Source organism: Columba livia, chromosome W (genome assembly GCF_036013475.1).
Source record: "Columba livia isolate bColLiv1 breed racing homer chromosome W, bColLiv1.pat.W.v2, whole genome shotgun sequence".
Taxonomy (NCBI): Eukaryota; Metazoa; Chordata; class Aves; order Columbiformes; family Columbidae; genus Columba; species Columba livia.
The window spans coordinates 15,295,276-15,318,028 of NC_088641.1; the positions used below are offsets into that span (position 1 = coordinate 15,295,276).

The 22,753-nt window shown below is 46.2% G+C and overlaps 1 long non-coding RNA gene across 1 annotated transcript; it reads right to left on the minus strand.

Moving 5' to 3' along the window:
- Positions 1 to 8,601: 8,601 nt before the first annotated feature.
- LOC135577006 (uncharacterized) lies at positions 8,602 to 18,641 on the minus strand. The gene is made up of 2 exons (XR_010468612.1): positions 18,144 to 18,641; positions 8,602 to 10,334 (listed from the first exon to the last, which is right to left on the minus strand). It is a non-coding gene; the product is annotated as an uncharacterized LOC135577006 (long non-coding RNA).
- Between the last annotated feature and the right edge of the window lie 4,112 nt (positions 18,642 to 22,753).

The following is a 22,753-nucleotide window of genomic DNA, read 5'->3' on the forward strand; positions in this document are numbered from 1 at the left end:
TCTTTCTTTCCTTGCTGCAGTTTAGACACAGGCAAGGCCATGCAAACAGGGGAGGTTGAGTTTATCTTGCAGCTTGGCACAGACCTGAAATTTATGTTACAGCACAGGCCTGGGATATTTCGCTTTTTTTGGTTTTCCATTTAATTCCAGTCATAATACACTTTATATGCAATTCCAATTAGCTCAGCAATAGTTACATTCCTCAGTCCCTTTTACCTTTTGCAGATGTCAGAAAAACAGCATATTAAACATAAGTCCATTATTTCCCTTTTCCTAGATCCAATTCAGTTCATATTCTAGCCACTTTTAAACCACTTTTAAATACAATCTCCCAAGCTCACATCCATGATAACATTTAGTTTGTTCTTTTTCCATATCTCCGACTAGCACATAAATTCAATACAAATCAGAGTTTAGCAACTTAAATCCTTTCCTGGTCTCAAAATTATTAGATAACAATAAGAGCAAATTAACTTACAGTACTGTACTTCATCCTATTTTTCCCAAGTTCTGCAGAACAACGTTTAATTGCCACTGATTGCTATAATCCCACATTCAAACCACAAGTGAATACAATATTGTTTCAAACTTTATTTTATCAGGTTTCCCCACTAAGTTACTCTAATGTGTAAGGATGCATCCTAAGGAGAGCAAGGTGGCATTTTAGTATTTTAACGGAACCGGTTCCCATTTTGTTATGATGTCCCTGATTTCAGAGGGTGAAAAACACATCTGCATATCCTTTCTTACACAGCACGCACTGTAATTTAACTCATGCCATGTGACACACACTGTAATTTAACTCATGCCACGTGACTTAAATCAAGGTGTTTTAAGCTCATCTTCTGCTTTATACAGATCACAGGCTAAAGCATACCACCATACATTTAAACAGTAATTTCTGTAACTAGCACACACTCACACAGCTCACACAGACACAGCTGGTTGGTTTTATGACTTACGATTTACTTCTAGAATGGAATGCATGGAATGCCTGGGCACTTACGAAAGATTGCACACAGTTACAAACTGACTATTACCTTTTCCAGCAGCTGCAAAAATAACTTGAGAGATTTCTGCTTACCCTTCACTTCACTAAAATCATTAGCAAAGGTCCATCATGGGTCCTGAAACTGAGATGCAGAAATCTCAGGGTTGCTTGATCTACTCCCAAGATTGCTAGTGGCTGACTCTCAGACAGCAGCCCCCACTTCCCAGGTACATTTACACCAAATACCACTACAGACCCTGGCCACACATGAGGCGTCCCACCACGTCTTACTGGCTCCCTGCCAAATGCAATTAAATGCAATTTTATTACAACATACCTTATCCGCTGTTAGTGACGGAGGTCTGTTGTCTGCTTCCGCAAATGACCAGCTGGGAGCGGAGGTCTTCTGAAAAAACTTCAGGGCGCGCCAAAGCTGTCCATTCTCAGCTAGCTGTTCATGCAGCCAAGCAGAATGCCCTCCTGCCTGGCTTGCCATAGTGAGGCATGGAAATGACCTTATAACCCTTGAGATTGTAAAGAAGGTATGTATTTACAGCGCTGGACACACGGGGAATCTTTTCCACCTAATATATGTGTAAATTTTCAGTAGCTGTGAGCTTGGTTAAATGGAGTCAAGTGTTACATATTCATGAAAGTTTTAGGAACGCCTATACATATTCATAACCTGTCCCCGACAAGGTGGTTCTTATTACAATGAGTTCCAGGAGACCATTTCCATAGTCTCCACCTCCGGCTCCTCCTGGTTGCAGCTGCGCAGTGATCATGAACCCGGGTCTCCTCTGTACACAGTCACGTTTGGTCCAGTGTGATGAGTGGGTTAGGTCTCGGACTGCTGAGTTGGTTAAAACTGGCGTATCTCCTGTCCTGTGCCCAAGTTTCTGTAATCTAGTTCACCCAAGGATGCACCAAGGATGCACCCAAGGATTATTATCTTTGCAAGGTGTCAGTGAAGTCCTGTTTCTTGTACAATAAGTTGCACGAAGCTAAGCAAGGCTAGGCAATAGTGATGTGGGTTAAGGGTTAGCTCTCTATGTGTTAGCTTCTTCGTTCTTTAAGTGTTAATAAGTTAATTGTTAATTCCCTGTATCAACGGCACCAATAAAACCTGTCACGGTTTCTCTTATCTTTCCCCATGTGGCTTCTCTTTCCATACATTCTCTCTCCCCATACGGTCTTGTTTTCCCCATACGGGCCACCAATGAAATCTGTCAAGGTTTAAAGCAAGGCGACAATAAACTGTGGCAGACACTCTCTGTTACCCCCTTTACCCTCCCTCCATCCTCTCCTTTAGATCGGAAAGATGATAAGGAAGATAAGGAGGAAGGGAGACAGATTTTAAGTTGGAAGTTTTAAAAGGGTTTTACTAATGCTACTAATAAATAGAAAATATATATAAAATATACAAAACCAATCTTGAATGCTCAATACGGAGTTGGTGTCACTCCAGCAGCAGCGGAGCTGGGTGGGCAGAGCTGGCGTGGCTCCAGCAGCTATAAGGCAGGTACCCGGAAGTCATGGGTGGGACTTCACAGCAAACCAGAAACTGGATTTCAGGGATGCAGGGCCTCGGGCCTAGTACCACAGGCACGCAGAGAGGGTCCTCTTTAGATGAAGGCAATGATTGGAGAGATGGCAGACCCTTGTATGATGATTATGGGATGGAATACTCAGTTGGTCAGTTTTAGTTACCTGTTCCATCCACCCCTCCTGGCAAACACACCCTTCTCATGACAGAATGTGGGAAATCTTATCAGTCTTCTTGGCTGACATAGCAATAAATCTAAACATGAGCTTTTTCAGCATTCCGTTGGTCCTCTTATCAGCACAAAGTACAGTGTCTGAGAAAAAAAAAAACAAACAGCTAACTTCAGGAAAGTGCAGCCACCTAGAAGGACTTAGATGAAAGGAAAATTCACCAAAAGAGAACTGGTCTTGTTTTTAACAAAACCAGGGATCCCTGCTTGGCTGAGTAGGGATCTTCTTCTTGAAATACAGAAAAATAAAGAATTACATGGTCAGTGGAAGCAAGGTCAGGCAACATGGGAGGACTACAGAGATGCTGCTTGCCAGTGTAGGGAGGAAATTCATGCTGCTCAATTAGAACTGAAGCTGGCCAGTACTGTCAAGGACATAAAAAAGGGCTTTTTAAAATATGTTAATGGATAAAGGCAAACGAGAAATAACATTGACCCATTACTTGATGAGCATGGTCACCTTATTAACAGGGACATAGACAAAGCTGAGATGTTTAATGCTTTCTTCGCCTCAGTCTTCAACACCTAAGATGGACTTGGGGGCCCCAATAACCCTGGGCTAGAAAACCATGGCTGCAAGAACAATAAACTCCCAATGAATCTGGAACTTGTATGGGATCTGCTACTCCATCTAGATCCTTACAAGTCAATGGGGCCTGATGGGATTCATCCAAGGGTGCTTAAAGAGCTGGCTGACATCATAGCAAGACCTGTCTCTGTGATTTTTCAATGCTCTTGGGGATCTGGAGAGGTCCCAGATGACTGGAAGCTGGCAAACATTGTCCCAGCCTACAAGAAGGGCAACAGGGATGACCCTGGCAACTGCAGGCCTGTCAGCCTCACTTCTGTTCCTGGCAAAATCAGGGAGAAGATTCTTTTGGGAGTTATTGAAAAACGTCTGAACGACAATGCAGTCATTGGTCCCAGCTAGCACGGGTTCATGAGGAGAAAGTCCTGCTTAACAAACTTAATTTATTTCTATGACAAGGTTACCCAACTAGTTGACAAAGGGAAGCCTGTCAATGTGATCTTTTTGGATTTCACTAAAGCCTTTGATACTGTCTCTCACAGTATCCTCCTGGACAAATGTCCAGCATACAGCTGGGTAAACTAACAATAACAGTGGGTGAGCAATTGGCTAATGGGCCAAGCTCAAATGGTTCTAATAAATGAGGCTATGTCGGGTTGGTGACCAATCACTAGTAGGGTTCTTCAGGGATCTATATTACAGCCAGTACTCTTCATTGTCTTCATAAATTACTTAGACTCAGGACTTGTGGAAATACTAAGTAAGTTCGCCAATGACACAAAATTGGGAGGTGCTTTTGACACTCTCAAGGGCAGAGAGGCCCTGCAGAGGGATCTGGACAAATTGGACAACTGGGCAATCACCAACTGCATTAAGTTCAACAAGGGCAAGTGCCGGATTTTGCACCTGGGACATGGAAACTATGGCTGAACATACAGACTGGGGGATGAGATGCTGGAAAGCAGCTCTGCAGAGAGGGACTGGGGGTTTTGATCGACAGAAAGTTGAACATGAGCCAACAGTGTGCCTTGACAGCCAAGAAGGCCAACCATGTCCTGGGGTGCATCAAGCACAGTATTGCCAGCCACTTGAGGGAAGTGATTGTCCCGCTCTACTCTGCACTGGTGCAGCCTCACCTGGAGTACTGTGTGAAATTCTTGGCACCACAGTATAAAAAAGATATTAAGCTACTGGAGAGTGTCCAGAAGAGGGCTACTAAGTTGGTGAAGGGTTTGGAGAGGAAGCCATATGTGGAGTGGCTAAAGTCACTTGTTTTGTTCAGCCTGGAGGAGACTAAGAGGAGACCTCATCATGGTCTATAGCTTCCTCACAAGGCTTTTCTCTGGCAACTGATGACAGAACCCAAGGGAATGGCAGGAAGATGTGTCAGAGGAGATTTGGGTTCATACCATGTGTCTGAGGGCATTGACCAGTTTCTTCTTGAACACTGTCAGGCTTGGGGCCATGACTACCTCCCTGGGGAGCCTGATCCAGTGCTCCACTACCTTCTGGGACGGAGGACCCAATCTGCAGAGCTGACCCTCATAATAGGGAAGTGTGCAGGCTACCTGGAGCTTGGATCAGGGACATCGCCAGGACACTCCTCAACCTGGTGCACCCAACAGACTGCTACCCACTGCTGATCTTCCAGACAGGTGGGGAGAAAGCTGCATCCCACAGTCTGAGGGGAATGAAAAAGGATTTCAAGACCTTGGGATGGATGGTAAAAGAGTCTGGGGCTCAAGTGATTTTCTCTTCCCTCCTTCCAGTTTTGGGTGATGATATGGGAGGGAATAGAAAAATTCAGTCCCTAATCAACTGGCTACAGGACTGGTGCTACAGGCAGGGCTTTGGGTTCCTTGAAAACAGCTGGTTTTACAAGACACCAGTCCAAACAGTGATACGTGGGAAAGGTTTATCTCGCAGGGGCAAAAGGATGCTGGGACAGGAATTAGCAGGGCTCATTTGGAGAGCTTTAAACTAGATTCAAAGGGGGATGGGGTTGTAGCTGGGCTTGCATCACTGGGGCAGCACTCCAGAGTTGATGAAGTCTGAGAGGCCTCCCACACCCCTAGGGTGAAATCAGTGTGCTCAGCTCACTCTCTGAAATGCCTGTATACCAATGCACGCAGCATGGGGAACAAGCAGGAGGAGTTAGAAACCTGTGTTCGGGCAGGAGATTATGACCTGGTGGCAATTATGGAGACATGGTTGGACATGATTGGAATGTGGTCATGGATGGCTATGTCCTTTTCAGGAAAGAAAGGCCAGCCAGGCGTGGTGGTGGAGTCACTCTTTACGTGAGAGAGCAACTACAGTGTACTGAGTATTGTCCAGGCACAGTCTAGGAGGTTCCTCCAGTGCCTTGACAATAACTTTCTGATGCAAAGGGTGGAGGAGCCAACTAGAAGAGGTGAACTGCTGGACCTCATCCTCACTAACAAGGAGGGTCTGGTTGAAGCAGTAAAGGCTGAGGGCTGGCATGGTTGCAGCGACCATGAAATGGTGGAGTTCAGGATCTCATGTGGCAGGAACAGGATAGCAAGCAGAATTGCAACCCTGGACTTCAGTGGGGCAAGCTTTTGCCTTTTCAAGCAATTGCTAAGGGAAATCCCATGGGCAAGGCTGCTTGAAGGTAAAGGGACCCAAGATAGTTGGTTAGTGTCCAGGGACTGCTTCTACCAGGCACAAGATCACAGCATCCCGACACGTAGGAAGTCAAGGAAGGGAGCCAGGAGACCTGCGTGGTTAAACAGGGAACTGCTGGGTAAGCTCAAGTGGAAGAGGAGAGTTTATAGATCATGGAAGGAGAGGCTGGCCACTTGGGGAGAATATAAGGCTGTTGTCAGGGGATGTAGGGAGGCAACTAGGAAAGCTAAGGCCTCCTTAGAAGTAAAGCTGGCGAGAGGGGTCAAGGACAAAAGAAAGAGCTTTTTCAAATACGTGGCAGATAAAACTAACACTGGAGGCAATGTAGGCCCACTGGTGAACGAGGTGGGTGCCCTGGTGTCAGAAGGTACAGAGAAGGCAGAGTTACCAAATGCCTTCTTTGTCTCTGTCTACACTGCCAGAGGCTGTCCTGAGGAGCCCTGTACATCTGAGGCCCCAGAGGAAGGCAGGACAATGGAGGAGTTTGCCTTGGTTGATGAGGACTGGGTGAGGGAGCAATTAGGCAATCTGGACATCCATAAATCCATGGGTCTGGATGGGATGCACCCACAGGTGCTGAGGGAGCTGGCTGAGGTCATTGCTGGACCACTCTCTATCATCTTTGCCAAGTCTTGGGAAAAAGGAGAGGTGCCTGAGGCCTGGAGGAAAGCAAATGTTACTCCATTCTTCAAAAAGGGCAAGAAGGAGGACCCGGGTAACTATAGACCGGTCAGCCTCACCTCCATCCCTGGGAAAGTGATGGAATGACTTATCCTTGGTGCCATCTCAAGGCATATCAAGGATAAGAGGGTCATTAGGGGCAGTCAACATGGCTTCACCAAGGGGAAGTCATGCTTGACCAACATCATTGCCTTTTACGAGGACATAACAAGATGGATGGATGATGGCAGAGCGGTGGATGTGGTCAACCTTGACTTCAGTAAGGCATTTGACACAGTCTCCCACAGCATCCTTACAGCTAAACAGAGGGAGTGTGGTCTGGACGATCGAGTAGTGAGGCGGACTGCGAACTGGCTGAAGGAAAGGAGCCAGAGAGTCGTGGTCAATGGGGCAGAGTCTAGTTGGAGGCCTGTATCTAGCGGAGTGCCTCAAGGGTCAGTACTGGGGCCAGTATTATTCAATATATTCATAAATTATTTGGATGAGGGAATAGAGTGTATTGTCAGCAAGTTTGCTGATGACACCAAGCTGGGAGGAGTGGCTGACACGCCAGAAGGCTGTGCTGCCATCCAGCAAGACCTGGACAGACCGGAGAGTTGGGCAGGGAAAAATTTAATGAAATATAACAAGGGCAAGTGTAGAGTCTTGCATCTGGGTAGGAACGGAACAACCCCAGGTTCCAGTATAAGTTGGGGAGTTACCTATGAAAGAGCAGTGTAGGGGAAAGGGACCTGGGGGTCCTGGTGGACAGCAGGATGACCATGAGCCACCACGGTGCCCTTATAGCCAAGAAGGCCAATGGCATGCTAGGGTGTATTAGAAGGGTGTTGGTGTAATTCGAGAAAGGTTCTCCTTCCCCTCTACTTTGCCCTGGTGAGACCACACCTGGAATATTGTGTCCAGTTCTGGGCTCCTCAGTTCAAGAAGGACAGGGAACTGCTGGAGAGAGTCCAGCGCAGAGCCACAAAGATGATTAAGGGAGTGGAGCATCTCCCTTATGAGGAAAGGCAGAGGGATTTAGGTCTCTTTAGCTTGAAGAAGAGGAGACTGAGGGGTGACCTCATTAATGTTTATAAATATGTAAAGGGTGAGTGTCACGAGGATGGAGCCAGGCTCTTCTCGGTGACAACCAATGATAGGACAAGGGGCAATGGGTAGAAACTGGAACATAGGAGGTTCCACTTAAATATGATAAGAAACTTCTTCTCAGTGATAGTGACAGAACACTGGAACAGGCTGACCAGGGAGGTTGTGGAGTTTCCTTTTCTGTAGACATTCAAAACCCACCTGGATGCCTTCCTGTGTAACTTCATCTAGGTGTTCCTGCTCCAGTGGGGGGATTGGACTAGATTATCTTTTGAGGTCCCTTCCAATCCCTAACATTCTGTGTTGTTGTGATTCTGTGAATCCTGGGAAGTCTCCTTAGACAACGTCTTCAGTTCACAGACCCGCTGCTCTGAGAAGACCACTCGAAGGGGGATTTTGGCGGGACCCTATTTTATAGCCTGGTCAGATCTGGCTGTGGGAATTACAACATAGTCCAGAAGTTTCTCAGCTTCTCTAGGCACCTCCTTTGTTAAGGATCCTGTCCACTGACTGAGCATCCCACCCCTCCTGCTCCCCCCAAGCTGAGTGGAGATGAAGTCATCCTGCCTGGGGGTAGGGGAGGATGTGACTGTCAGCATCTTGGTGCCACCCTATATATGTATGTTTGGAGAAGCACAATGGGGCACAAAAGATGCTAAGGAGCCATCAACTACCCTACTGAAGGCTCTGGATCTCAGGGGGATGTGCAACTGCCACTAAATCCATCCTGTGACCACAGTTATGATGTGACAGGCTACTTTGGAGTGGCGATGCAGTCACCTCTGATACAGGGAATTAACTAACTAACACTTAAAGAACTAACACTTAAAGAACTAAGGAGCTAACACTTAGAGAGCTAACCCTTAACCCACATCACAATTGCCCAGCCATTTTTAGCTTTGTGTAACTTATTGTATGAGAAACAGGAGTTCGCTAAGGACTTCACAGGCCTTGCAAAGATAAAAAACCCTAGATGCATCTTTGGGTGAACTAGATAACAGAAACTTGGGCACAGGACAGGAGATACGCCAGTTCTAACCAACTCATCAGTTCGAGTCCCAGCCAACTCAGCACACCAGGCCAGAGGTAAAAGTGTACAGCGAAGACGACCCCGGTTCACGATCACTGCGCAGGCGCATCCATGAGGGACTGGAGGTGGAGACTATGGAAATGATTTCCCGGAACTCATTGTAATAAGAACCATCTTCTCGGGGACAGGTTATGAATATGTATAGGCATTCCTAAAACTTTCATGAATATGTAACACTTTACAGCATTTAACCAAGCTCACAGCTACTGGAAATTTGCACGTGTGTTAGGTGGAGTTATTTTCCCGTGTGTCCAGCGCTGTAAATAAACATACCTTCTTTACAATCTCACAGGTTGTAAAGTCATTTCCACGCCTCACCTCTTGCCTCCAAAGTCAAAAGGGGGCACTCTGTTGGTGAGTTTTAATGCCCACTGTGGATCATCATACCTTATGTGTCATTTTCCTGTTATACATTATCATTACAAATCAGCCTACTAATAAACAATAGAATAGTGCAAATTACAATAATTACAGTTGTTATCAAATATTGGAGGAGGCTGTTTAGCCATCCTGATAAGGAAAACAAATGCATTGAAAGTTTTTTCACCAGTTGGTCCCCAGTATAGCAACAACTGCCCCTGAGTCCTCTGTTTTTTGTCCTTGTAGCTGTTCTTGTAATAGTGTTATAGTTGGCTGTATTTTGCTTTTGTAAACTGTATCCAAGATTCTCACCTTATCTTGAAATTTCACAGGTGGTATACACGTTTTTATCTCTTAGTTTGAGAGTAGAGAACTGAAAATTAGTTCTGTTAGTTCTCAGTAAGTCCTTATCTTATCTTGAACGGATAGAATGTGCTGAGGATGGGCATCTAAGAAACCTGAGTATTTTACATGATTTTATAATGAGTATAGGAATAGTGCGCATGTGCAGTGACAAAAGGTGAAAAGTTCACGAGTGAAGAAGACTCCTTACTTCATCCTGAAGACCCCCTGGACGACCACCAGAGGACACTGCGTATGCTTAGAGTAGTTCCAAGGGGTTGCAACTGATATTGTGAAATAATAATGTAATCTGATGAATATGCAACACATACGTTGTAACCCTAATGAATATGTATGTAACCAAAATGTATAAATGTAGTGGAGTTTGAATCAGTGGTCGAAGCCAGCTTTGGGTGCGAACCCGTGGTTTCCCAGCGCTGAAATAAAGCACTGCATATAACTACGCCCGTGGTTATGTGTCCTGATTGCTAACAATAGCACCCCGATGCTTGGGGTGTAGACACAGCTTCCTGCATACGCCTTTTTCTTTCAATAGGATCAAGTGCAATACAGCTTGTCTTTGGACAGCCCTTCTGTTTTCATGTTGCTGATGATTTAGGGAGCCTATGTGATGTCATGCATAGAGTTCATTAGTGTTTCCAGTTGCAGGCTCACCTCCTGAATGGCCTGTTGGTGTCACCCTGGTGTGACCCTCATTCCGAAGACTGACTCTAACCACCACCCAGTCCCAACTGGAAATTTTTGGTTTTTTTCCACCCCATCCATACATCCCTTGGTAGGAACGGCAGGATTGTCCATCTTCCTTTTGTCCTGCAAGAGAACACAAAAACAGGCCTCAGTCCCTTGACACAGGGCTTTTGGAGTTAGAAGTCTGGGACTATCCACTGGGCACTAATGTGGTGGGTTCTCCCATTTTCATCAAGGGCCTTCTAAGTATATAAGCCTATAGGTTTTGCTAAAGTCATGGGCACCATGACAGACTGGCCCACTTGTGTTTTTATTTGGGCTGGTCCTTTCCTTTGTTTGCTATAGAGTTACTGTCTGTTAGTGGCCTCTCAGCGAAAAATGCCTTGATTTTGGGGCTTCCATAGCTCCCCCAGTGGTTACTGACAATGAGGACAGCTTGTGCCAACTGTGTGTCCCAGCTGGGTTGTGAGATGCCAGCATGCTTTTTAATCAGACCATTGGTCTGTTCCACAATCCCATTGGCTTGGGGGTAATATGGTGTATGAAACACCCACTTAATACCTTCCCCCCTAGCCCAATCCTGAACCATGGCAGCTGAAAAATGTGTGCCATTATCACTTTGGATATTCTCAGGAGTGGTTAGAACACTAAACCACTCTCACAGTACTCGCACTGTTTGGTCTCCAGTGGCAGTGCTGACAACTGTAGCCACTGATAGTCCCGATACCACCTCTACTCCCATCAGGATGTATTTCTTTCTATGAGAGGGTTCTAATGGCCCGACGTAGTCAACTTGCCAGGTACTCCAGAGGGCCTTCCCCTGTCTGATATGCTGGGCCGCGGCCTGATTTGGGTGATCAGCTTTAAGTCTTATCCGGCACTGTGGACAGACTGTAAAGACTGCTTTACATGTTAGCATGGACACTGGCCATCCCTGAGACTGGCATTCATAATACAGATCCGCTTTCCCAGAGTGGCCTCGCTTAATGTGTAGCCACTCAGCTAAATGTGCCCACTCCTCTGGTATGCCTTTAGCCACTTTAATTTGGGTTAGATGGTCAGCCTGTTGGTTCCATTTGCAGCTGGGGTTCCATCTTTTGCATGTCCTTTTACCCAGCCCACACTCAAGGTTCATAACCTGCCCATATCCAGTAGTCTCTACCAGTCTTCAGCTCTCCACACTCTGGTGCGACCCACTTCCTACCAGTTGGATTCCCATTGGCATATCCATTCAGTTGCACCCTTATAAGTTGCATAGGAATCAGTGTAAATTGTCGAGGCTCCTCCTTCTGCTGCTAATAAGAGAGCATGCAACTCCCCTGATTGAGCACTACCTTCCCCTTCCTCTGTTATTGTTTTTGCAGTGGCAATCTCCAGTGCTACTGCCTTATACTGTCACTTTGTCCCTAACTGATGGGCTGATGCATCAGTAAACCAGACCCCTTGTTTGTCTGAGTCCTGGGTTAACTTGGGTGCTTCTTTAATTGAGGAGGGCTTATAAGGCAGGCTCAGCAGGACTGGATCAGTGTTAACAGGTTGTTGGAGTTTTGAAACTTTGACAGAACCCTCTTTCAATGGCAACAACTGACTAACTCCCTCCAAGTAGGCATACCACTTCCATACTGTTGCTTTCTGTGCCACCCCCTTGGCGGGAGGTGGAAGGGGGGTGACCCTTTGAGGATTGAGTTTAGCAGAGGAAAAGGGTCTTGCACAATAATGTCCTGTGATGTATCCAGTGTCTCTACCTGCTTAATTGCATGAGTGAGTGAGAGGAGTCCTTTCTCCCATTCTGAATATCATTGTTCAGTTTCCTTGAATGCAGTGGAAGAAAACAACAAGGGTCTAGCTGGCCCTTTTGGCCCCCTTTGGAATATGCCGCAATAGGAAGCATGTTCTTCAAACCCCCATTCCACCCTTAATGGGTCTTGTGGGTTCAATGGGTCCTATTTCTGGTAGGTTTTATCTTTTAGAACATTAAGGGCCTCTTTATGCTCTAAGGTCCAATCCCATCTCCTGTTTTTTCAGAGTAGGTCATATAGAGGGCGGGCAGTCACTGAAAATCCTGGGATATGCTTTCTCCAGTACCGTAATGTGTCCAAAAGGTGTTGAAATTCTGCTTTGCTATTTGGGGTCTGCCCTTTTTCTATAGCAGCTAGGGCATCTGCTATGGCTCCCACTGTCCACCAAGCTCCTAGGAATTTAACTTCCTGCCCAGGACCTTGGCACTTGGAAGGTGGAATATCCAATCCATTCTGTGTCAATAGGTTCCAGAGAGTCTCCGTTACTTGCCCAACCTGTTCCATATTGTCTCCACCCACTAAGATGTCATATATATATTGATATATATGAATACCCAAGGGCACTTCCACAGTGTCAATGAGTGCAGCAAGGGCATTGAGGGCAATGGTAGGAGAGTGCTTGTGTCCTTGAGGAAGCTGGTTAAAGGTGTATTGTTTCCCTTTCCAGGTAAAAGTGAGTTGTGGTTTGTCTTCCTCCCTTAAGGGAATAATGAAAAACATATCTTTGACATCTAAGGCAGCCACCATGGATGAGCCGCTGCTTGTATTGCAGTCACCACCAAGGATATATTTGGGATGGCAGCTGTTAGGGATGTGGTGTTACTCTTTAGCTTTTTATAATCAATAGTTAAGCGCCACGACCCATCAGGCTTGCGAACAGACCAAACCAGAGAATTATAGGGAGAATGGGTGCGGCAGATTGTCTGTCTTTTTTCAAAATCATTAATGACCTCCATAATGCCCTGTTTTGCTGCATTTGACAGGGGATATTGTGGACTGCAGGTTTAGACGGTGGCAAAGCAGGAGCATGTTGCAGAATCCTAATGTCAGCAGCTCCTTTAAGATGCAGCGACACAAAGGTAATTTGCAAGATCCTAATGCAAACTGCCTCCACCCTGTGGCTCCTGAAACTCCAAATTTCACCATTAGGCAAGCACCACTGTTTACCTGCCAAAATATCAACTCCCAATATATTTCCCTTATAAGGGCTCAGAGCCACTCACAGCCACGTGACGGAAAAATTTACAGAATCACAGAGTGTTAGGGATTGGAAGGGGCCTCAAAAGATCATCTAGTCCAATCCCCCTGCTGGAGCAGGAACACCTAGATGAGGCTACACAGGAATGTGTCCAGGTGGGTTTTGAATGTCTCCAGAGTAGAAGACTCCACAATCTCCCTGGGCAGCCTGTTCCAGTGTCCTGTTACCCTTACTGAGAAGAAGTTTCTTCTCAAATTTAAGTGGAACCTCTTGTGTTCCAGTTTGAACCCATTACCCCTTGTCCTACCATTGGTTGTCAACAGGTTGTTTAAACAGGATATTGAAGCTATTGAAGAAGAAGAAGCAGAAGCTCCTTTGCTTACTCTCACAAAGAAAGCAAACCATGACAGCCAGTGTCCTCCAGAGCTGTGTGGCAGATGTGCTCGACATCCCCCCCCAAGACAAACCAGCAATAGTTTGGTCCAGGCTCCAGAGGAGGAAAGGACCTGAGTTGCAGCCAGGCCAAGAACTCATTCCAGGAGACCCACAAGGAAGCAGAACGGCACACTGAACACCAGTAACCTGTGGGCACAGGGAGTCTCATGCATACTTTTCCTACCGTATGCAATTTGACTATGAGTCAACCACTTCATTCTATAAATATGACAACCTAGACGAGCCCGCTTTGAGCTCTCCCTGCTAAGTAAGTGAGCTGTATGGCAATGGTTTTACTACTCACAGGTCAGTGGATGAGCCCGATTTAAGTTTAATATTAATCATTTAGCTTAAGTAGATGCACACTAAATATAATGAATTATTTAGAGACGTAAAGTTGTATGATTTTTACTATACTCTTTGTTTCATGTTACTTGGTAAGCTGGATTTGCTAAAAATTTAAGCTGTAAAGTTCTGCTCATATTTACCAAAAGCAGCTACAAACTACACTGAACGCTTGCAAGATAAGGCCTATTTTGCACTTCACTGAGAAGAAAGGGTTTATTCAGACAAACCAGTGCCTGCAAGGTTATGGATAATAAAGTGTCTACAGCTGAAGAAAACAAAGGTCCACGTGGAATCAGAGAAGAAGATCCTATGAGAAGCAAGAAGACCCCAAGTAAAACATTGCTATTGGACTGAATCATTATATGAATGGTTTGTGAAGATATAAAGGTCTATGGTTTTCTATGTTTGGGTGGGATCTCTGTGCAGGTACCCAGCTTGAGCCAGTCCTCCCGCTATTATACTACATAATTTTTTTTTTTTCCTAAGAATTTTGTCTCCTGAAAGTCTGCTCTGCATACAGTTATCAGGCCTCACCTGAAAGTTTGCCTCTGGAGCTTTAAACATAGACTCCAGAGCAAACGACTATCAGGGAGGGAATGCCTGAAAGTTTGTTTTTGCGAATGGGTACAGGTCTCCCCTGAATATTTGCCTTCGGAGCTTTAAAATACAGACTCCATAGCGAGCGGTTGTCAGGGAAAGAAGAATCCTGAAAGTTTGCACTGCGACGGATACAGGCCTTGCCTGAAAGTTTGGCCCTGGAGCTCCAGGACAGAGACTTTGGAATGAACAGTTATCAGGGAGTGAAGACGCCTGAAAGTTTGTTTTGTGAACGGGTACAGGTGCCTAGAGAGAAGGTAAGTAGCATTTGACTTGGCATATTTCCTCATGCAGTAAATAAGAGAGTGAACCTGCCACCGAACTCTTTTAAGTCACACTTCTCTTTAAGAAATCTAAATATTGTTCTGCAGTAAGCAGAACCCTAAATTATTCCCCCGCGACAAGCTGTCATCTGCTTCTCCCCAGGCAGCCAAAATTGAGTTAGCGCTCAAGGACACCTTTCTGCTACACCTGTTACCCCTATTATATTTATGGCCTTCCTCCATTGTTTAGTCCCGAGTTTGTCAGCTTTCTGCTTGTTCAAAACACTGATTTGGGCTCCTGTGTCAATTAGAAATTTTAAACTTATTCGCTTTGAACCGATGGGGATGCGTATGTATGGTTCCTTATCGGCGGAACATTGGCAGGAAAGTTTTAAGCGGGTTGGGCGGTCCCAATCCACAGCTTCTCCTTTGACTCCCTTCATGAGGATACAAAAGGGTTAAGGTTTCATTTCTCCTCAGTGGGAGGGGTGGTTGCCGGTGGTGCTCCGTTTGTGTTCTCAGTTTTCCCTTTGACAATTCCACCAGCTCCTGTATATGTACAGTGGAAAGCTTGTGCAGCAGAGTTTGGGGCACCTCCAAAGGTCTGGTTGAAGCAGCAAAGGTTGAGGGCTGCCTGGGTTGCAGTGACCACGAGATGGTGGAATTCAGCATCTTGTGTGGCAGGAACAGAATAGCAAGTAGAATTGCAACCCTGCACTTTAGCAGGGCTAACTTTGGCCTTTTCAAGCAATTGCTGGGGGAAAACCCATGGGCAAGACTGCTTGAAGGAAAAGGGGCCCAAGATAGCTGGATTGCAGTCAGAGATTGCTTCTTCCACGCTCAGGATCAGAGCATCCCCACACGAAGGAAGTCAAGGAAGGGAGCCAGGACACCTGCGTGGTTGAATAGGGATCTGTTGGGTATGCTCAAGCAGAAGAGGAGAGTTTACAGGTCATGGAAGCAGGGGCTGGCCACTTGGGAGGAATATAAGGCTGCTGTTAGAGGATGTAGGAAGGCAGCTAGGATAGCCAAGGCCTCCTTAGAATTACAGCTGGCGAGAGGGGTCAAGGACAGCAAAAAGAACTTTTTCAAATACATAGCAGATAAAACTAATACCAGAGGCAACGTGGGCCCACTGATGAATGGGGTGGGTGACCTGGTGGCAGAAGATACAGAGAAGGCAGAATTACTGAGTGCCTTCTTTGTCTACTCTGATAGAAGCTGTCCTGGGGAGCCCTGTACCCCTGAGACACCGGAGGAAGCCAGGTCAATGGAGAAGTTTGCTTTAGTCGATGAGGACTGGGTTAGGGAGCAATTAAATAGTCTGGACATCCATAAATCCATGGGTCCAGATGGGATGCACCCGCGGGTGCTGAGGGAGCTGGCTGAAGTCATTGCTAGACCGCTCTCCATCATCTTTCCCAAGTCTTGGGAAATGGGAGAGGTGCCTGAGGACTGGAGGAAAGGAAATGTCACTCCAGTCTTCAAAAAGGGCAAGAAGGAGGACCCAGGTAATTATAGACCGGTCAGCCTCACCTCTGTCCCTGGGAAAGTAATGGAATAGCTTATCCTTGGTGCCATCTCAAGGCATATCAAGGATAAGAGGGTTATTAGGGGCAGTCAGCATGGCTTTACCAAGGGTAAGTCATGCTTGACCAACCTCATAGCCTTTTATGAGAATGTAACAAGGTGGATGGATGATGGCAGAGTGGTGGATGTGGTCTACCTTGACGTCAGTAAAGCCTTTGACACAGTCTCCCACAGCATCCTCACAGCTAAGTTGAGGAGGCGTGGTCTAGAGAACAGAGTAGTGGGGTGGGTTGCAAACTGGCTTAAGGAGAGAAGCCTGAGAGTGGTAGTCAATGGTGCGGAGTCTAGTTGGAGGCCAGTATCTAGTGGAGTGCCTCAGGGGTCAGTACTGGGGCCAATATTATTCAATATATTCATTAATGATTTAGACAAGGGAATTGAGTGTACTATCAGCAAGTTTGCTGATGACACTAAGCTGGGAGGAGTGGCTGACACGCCAGAAGGCTGTGCTGCCATCCAGCGGGACCTGGACAGGCTGGAGAGTTGGGTGGGGAATAACCTGATGAAATTTAACAAGGGAAAGTGTAGAGTCCTGCGTCTGGGCAGGAACAACCCCAGGTTCCAGTATAGGTTGGGAAATTACATATTAGAGAGCAGTGTAGGGGAAAGGGACCTGGGGGTCCTGGTGGACAATTCGATGACCATGAGCCAGCACTGTGCCCTTGTGGCCAGGAAGGCCAATGGCATCCTGGGGTGTATTAGAAGGGGGGTGGTTAGTAGATCGAGAGAGGTCCTCCTTCCCCTCTACTCCGCCCTGGTGATACCCCATCTGGAACATTGTGTCCAGTTCTGGGCCCCTCAGTTCAAGAAGGACAGGGAACTGCTGGAGAGAGTCCAGCACAGAGCCACAAAGATGATTAAGGGAGTGGAGCACCTCCCTTATGAAGAAAGGCTGAGGGAGCTGGGTCTCTTTACTTTGGAGAAGAGGAGACTGAGGGGTGACCTTATTAATGCTTATGAATATATAAAGGGTGAGTGCCATGAGGATGGAGCCAGGCTCTTCTCAGTGGCAAACAATGATAGGACAAGGGGTAATGGGATCAAGCTGGAACACAAGAGGTTCCACTTAAATTTGAGAAGAAACTTCTTCTCAGTGAGGGTGACAGAGCACTGGAACAGGCTGCCCTGGGAAGTTGTGGAGTCTCCTTCTCTGGAGACATTCAAAACCCACCTGGACATGTTCCTATGCGACCTCACCTAGGCGTTCCGGCTCCAGCAGGGGGATTGGACTAGATGATCTTTTGAGGTCCCTTCCAATCCCAAATATACTGTGATACTGTGAAAGCTAGTGCCTGGCGCTACAGGTCACCCCGCTCTGCACCACCGGTCTGGTCTGACTGGTCACGGAAGGGCTTGGGTTCCCAGGGTGGAGGGGGCATCTGGAGAGAGACTTGCGGCTCATTTGCCGGACCTTCCAGCTCCCGTCTGTGCTGCCGCCCAGGTCCGCCCATCCTATTTCGTGCTCCGTAGGTGACGATATTGTGCAGGATTTTGGCCCGGGTTAATACATGTGTGGGTGGATTTTGGGGGTATCGCTGTTTACTGCAGGGCAACAATAAACTCTGGCAGATGCTCTCTGTTACCCCCCCCGCCCAAAGGAAAGGCAATAGGAGGAAAAGAGAGAGAGACTTGCAAGTTGAAAAAAGTTAAAAATGCTTTACTAATGCTACTAATAAAATAGAGAAAATAATACAATACATACCAAACCAATCTTGAATTTCCCGGCGCAGCTAAGCAGGGGGAGCTGGCACTGCTCCAGTGGCTGCAGGGTGGGCACCTGGATGTCCTGGGCTGGACTTTGCAGAAAACCGGAACTGGATTCAGAGATGCAGGGTCAGGAACCAGGCTTTGGATCACAGGGATGACAGGCAGGGTCCTCTTCAGATGCCAGCCATAGTCGAAGAGAGCGAGACCCTTGTGATCTCCCATTTTTATAGGGTGTATGACGTGGATGTGATGGAATACTTAGTTGGTCAATTTTAGTCACCTGTTCTGTTCGCCCCTCCTTGCAAATATGCCCCTCTACTTATGTGATGAGCAGAATAAACTCTACAACTCGAGATGAGTTATAAAGCAGGTATGTTTATTCTGGGGCCAGCAGGCATGGGAATCTTTTCCAAAGCATGACTTCTTTGTTTCAGGAGTAACCATTTTTATGTTAACACATCATACATATTCATAGTAGAGGTTGGATTAGTACAATTAGTCCCAGGAATAGGAGTGGCTATTATAATCATAGGGCTCCTCCTCTTGGTGCATGCGTGCTGCAACCTGGTGGTTGTGGGCCAGGGTCTTTTGGACAAAGGCTTGCAGTCTTCTTTGTGGTGCACTTTTCACCTTTGGTCTGGTATGCTGAGTTGGCCAAAGCCCAAACTACTGAGCTGGTTATAACTGGATTGTCCTCCTCCTTCATGCTGAAGATTTCCTTTATCTCATCCACCAAGGATGCAGCTGGGCCCTTATCTTGGTTAGTTAAGTTGTTAAATCCTTACACTACACAATACATTGCTGGCTATGCAGTAATTTGCTGAATATACAGTATATCAATAGGATGTGCATTTTTATCAGTAACCTTGCATTCTATTGCTATGTTATCAGCTCCTGTCTGCAAAAACATGTAGCCAAATTCAGAAAAGTGCAGTTACTTAGAAGAACTTAGCTGAAAGGAGAATTCATTAAAAGAGAAACTGGTTTTGTTTTTAACAAAACCAAGACAGGGGGTTTTGCTTGTTATGGTTTATAGCCTCCTGAGATCTCTCTCTGAGGGACTGGACATGTATCTTTAAAGCATCTGGCAGCCCTCTGATAAATGGTCGAAGGTGGGTGGGATTTACCAGTGCAGCCATGGGAATCCCCTGCTGCCCTTTTTCATGCATTGCCTATATACAAGCAGTATTTTGAATGCTCTCAGCCAGCTCCAACAAGCCTCTTATCCTAATGGTGATGGGCTCCCCATCTTCCTTGGAATCCACACCACCAGCCCAGTAAGCCGCACAGGATGTTATGGGCTGATCACCATCCGGACCATCACTTAAAAACATACCAGGTCCCCAAAAGCCCCCAGCTTCCTCATTATTCAATAATATCTGATCACCCCCTGTAAGTGAAACACGCCAAACATATTCAGTCTCTGTTTTGCCTGGTGTGACAGCCTTGAAGCAGTCCCCTCATCCCATCTTTTAATGGCAACAACTGACTAACTCCCTCCAAGTAGGCATACCACTTCTGTATTGTTGCTTTCTGTGCCGCCCCGTCGGGGGGGGGGGGGTGACCCACTGAGGACTGAGTTTAACAGAGGAAAAGGGCCTTGCACAATAATGTCCTGTGACGTATGCAGTCTCTCTACCTCCCTTAAGGGAATAATGAAAAACATATCTTTGACATCTAAGGCGGCCATCCATGGATGGGCTGCTGCTTGTATTGCAGTCACCACCGAGGATATATTTGGGACGGCAGCTGTTAGAGGTGCGGTGTTGCTATTCAGTTTTCGATTATCGATAGTTAGGTGCCACTGCCCATCAGGCTTGCGAACGGGCCAAACTGGAGAATTATAGGGAGAATGGGTGTGGCTAATTATTTGTCTTTTTTTCAAGATCATTAATGACCTCCATAATGCCCTGTTTTGATGCATTTGGCAGGGGGTATTGTGGAGTGTAGGTTATTTTAGATAGTGGCAAAGCAGGAGCATGTTGCAAAATTCTAATGTCAGCAGCTCCCTTAAGCTGGAGTGGCGCAGAGGTAAATTGCAAGATCCTAATGCGAGCTGCCTCTGCCCCGTGGCTCCCGAAACTCCAAACCTCACCATTAGGCAAGCACCACCATTTACCTGCCGAAATGTCAAATCCCAGTATATTTCCCTTATAAGGGCTTCCACAGCCATCATCCACTTCTCCCCAGGCAGCCAAAATTGAGTTCGAGCTAAAGGACACCTTTCTGCTATACCCGTTACCCCTACTATATTGATAGCCTTCCTCGATGGTTTAATCCCAAGTTTGTCAGCTTGCTGCCTGTTCAAAACACTGATTTGGGTGCCTGTGTCAATTAGAAATGTTAAACTTATCCTCTTTGAACCGATGGGGATGTGTATGTATGGTCCTTACCAGCGGACCATTGGCAGGAAAGTACTAAGCGGGTTGGGCGGTCCAGGTCCCAATCCACAGCTTCTAGTTTTTTGACTCCTTTGACTCCCTTTGTGAGGATACGAAGGGGTTAAGGTTTTGTCTCTCCTCAGTGGGGGAGGCAGTTGCCTGTGCTCCCTTTGTGTTCTCAGTTTTCCCCTCTAGCAATTCCACCAGCTCCTGTATATGCTCAGTGGAAAGCTTGTGCAGCAGCGTTCGAGACACCCTAAGGCAAGTGCCTGGCGCCACAGCCTGCCCGCTCCGCACCGTTGGTCTGACCAGCCGCGGAAGGGCTCAGATTCCCCGGGCGGGGGGAGCCGTCGGGCCTAGGGGAGGATGTGACTGTCAGCACCTTGGTACCACCCTAGGTGTGTACCTGGGGACAGGCACAGTGGAGCAGAAAAGGTGCTAAAAGAGCCATCAACTGCACCATTGAAGGCTCCAGATCTCAGGGGAATGTGCAACTGCCACAACATCTGACCCTTTTAATTTTTTACTCAACTTTAGACCTAAGTGAAGTGTTATTTTAGTACTCAGAACAAATGTGAAGTACTTTTGTGAGATATAGTGCTGAAAACCAGAACAAGGCTTTAATAGACGCTGACATTAACAAAACACTGATCACCGATAAGTTGTGGGTGCAAGGAGTCTCCTGCATACTTTTCCCACTGTATGCAATTTGGCAATGAGCCAACCACTTTATTCCATAAACATGACAGCCTGAGTGAGCTGTTGTGGTTTAACCGGAGCTAGCAATACAAGCATGATAGCAGCTCACTCACCCCCTCCCTCCCCCCCCCCAATTGGGGAGAGAATCAAAAGGGAAGGGAGAAACTTGGATTGAGATAAACACAGTTTAATAAAATAACAAAATACTAATACACTACTGGTAATTATATATATATATATATATATATATATAAAATAGAAATAAAAGATACTCAAGGGAATTCCTCACAAACTCCGTCTACACTAAGCAGCCAGTCTCAGGAAGCAGTACTCTGGTCCCGAACAGCCGAATCCAAAGAGAGAAATAAAAAGGAAAAAGGCAGAAAGGCTTAGAGACCTCTGCAAAATGGCAAAAGGCCAAATTAAATGTCCTGAACCGAACTCCCCCGGTTCTGGCAAAAAAAAGAGCGAAGAAAAAAAAGGCACAAGAGAGAAAAAACGCCCAAGAGCAAGAGTGAGAACACCTGAGAGAGAGACCACAAGATCCCCACTCTGCTTAAATATGAAGCATGACACTGTAAGGAACATTTAACGAAGAACTGTTGTTTTTACATAACTGAGGACCTGGCACCTGACCCCAGCAGGGGGGAAGGACCAAGAGACATCAGACTATGAATCCTTAATGTAAAACACAGTCTCTTCCCAGAATATATACTGACACCTGTATACATACCGATACCTGTATTTACAAGTTAATTTAGGGGAAGTATAGCCAAAGTACCAGGAATCCATATCTTAAACAAATTGATAAAGGGAAGGGTATTTTATGCGTTGGGGTAGTCTGTAAACCCTGAAGTACCCAACCAATGGGGAACAGGGGAGAGAAATTGCGGCCGGGATTTTGAGGGGATATAAGCAGGGGCTTTTTGCCCTATTAGGTGTGCCTACCTTTAGGTAGAACACTCGGTCTTGCAAAATCATTATTAAAATATGCTTTGCTGAGAGATCCTGCCTGGGCCTATTATATTTGCAAAATAATTGTTTCCTACAACACTAATTGGTATGAAATACTCTTATTGATCAGTCTGGATGTCAGTCAAGCTCTGCCCCATCCATGCCCCCCTTCCTCGATGCCTCACACCTGTGGGCAGAGTGCTCAGAATGTCCTTGGCTCTCAGACCAGAGCAATTAAAAACATTAGCTCTGTGCTGGGGTGTTATCTCTTGTTCTCAAACTAAGTCCAAATTATGACTGTGCTAGGTATGAAAAATAAAGCTTTCTAACTCCATGAAGAAAATTAACCTATTTTCAGTTAAACCAGAACAGTGAGTCTACTTTGGGCTCCCTCTGCTGAACTGTATGACAATGATTTTTTACTACTCGCAGATCACTGGATGAATCTAATTTAAGTTTCATATCAATAATTTAATGTTGCTTTCCATGAGAGAGATGGAACCTGACACACCAATATGATGTTCACAGAGTTCAACTTTATTGTCTGATTGCGCTAGCTTTATACCAAAAG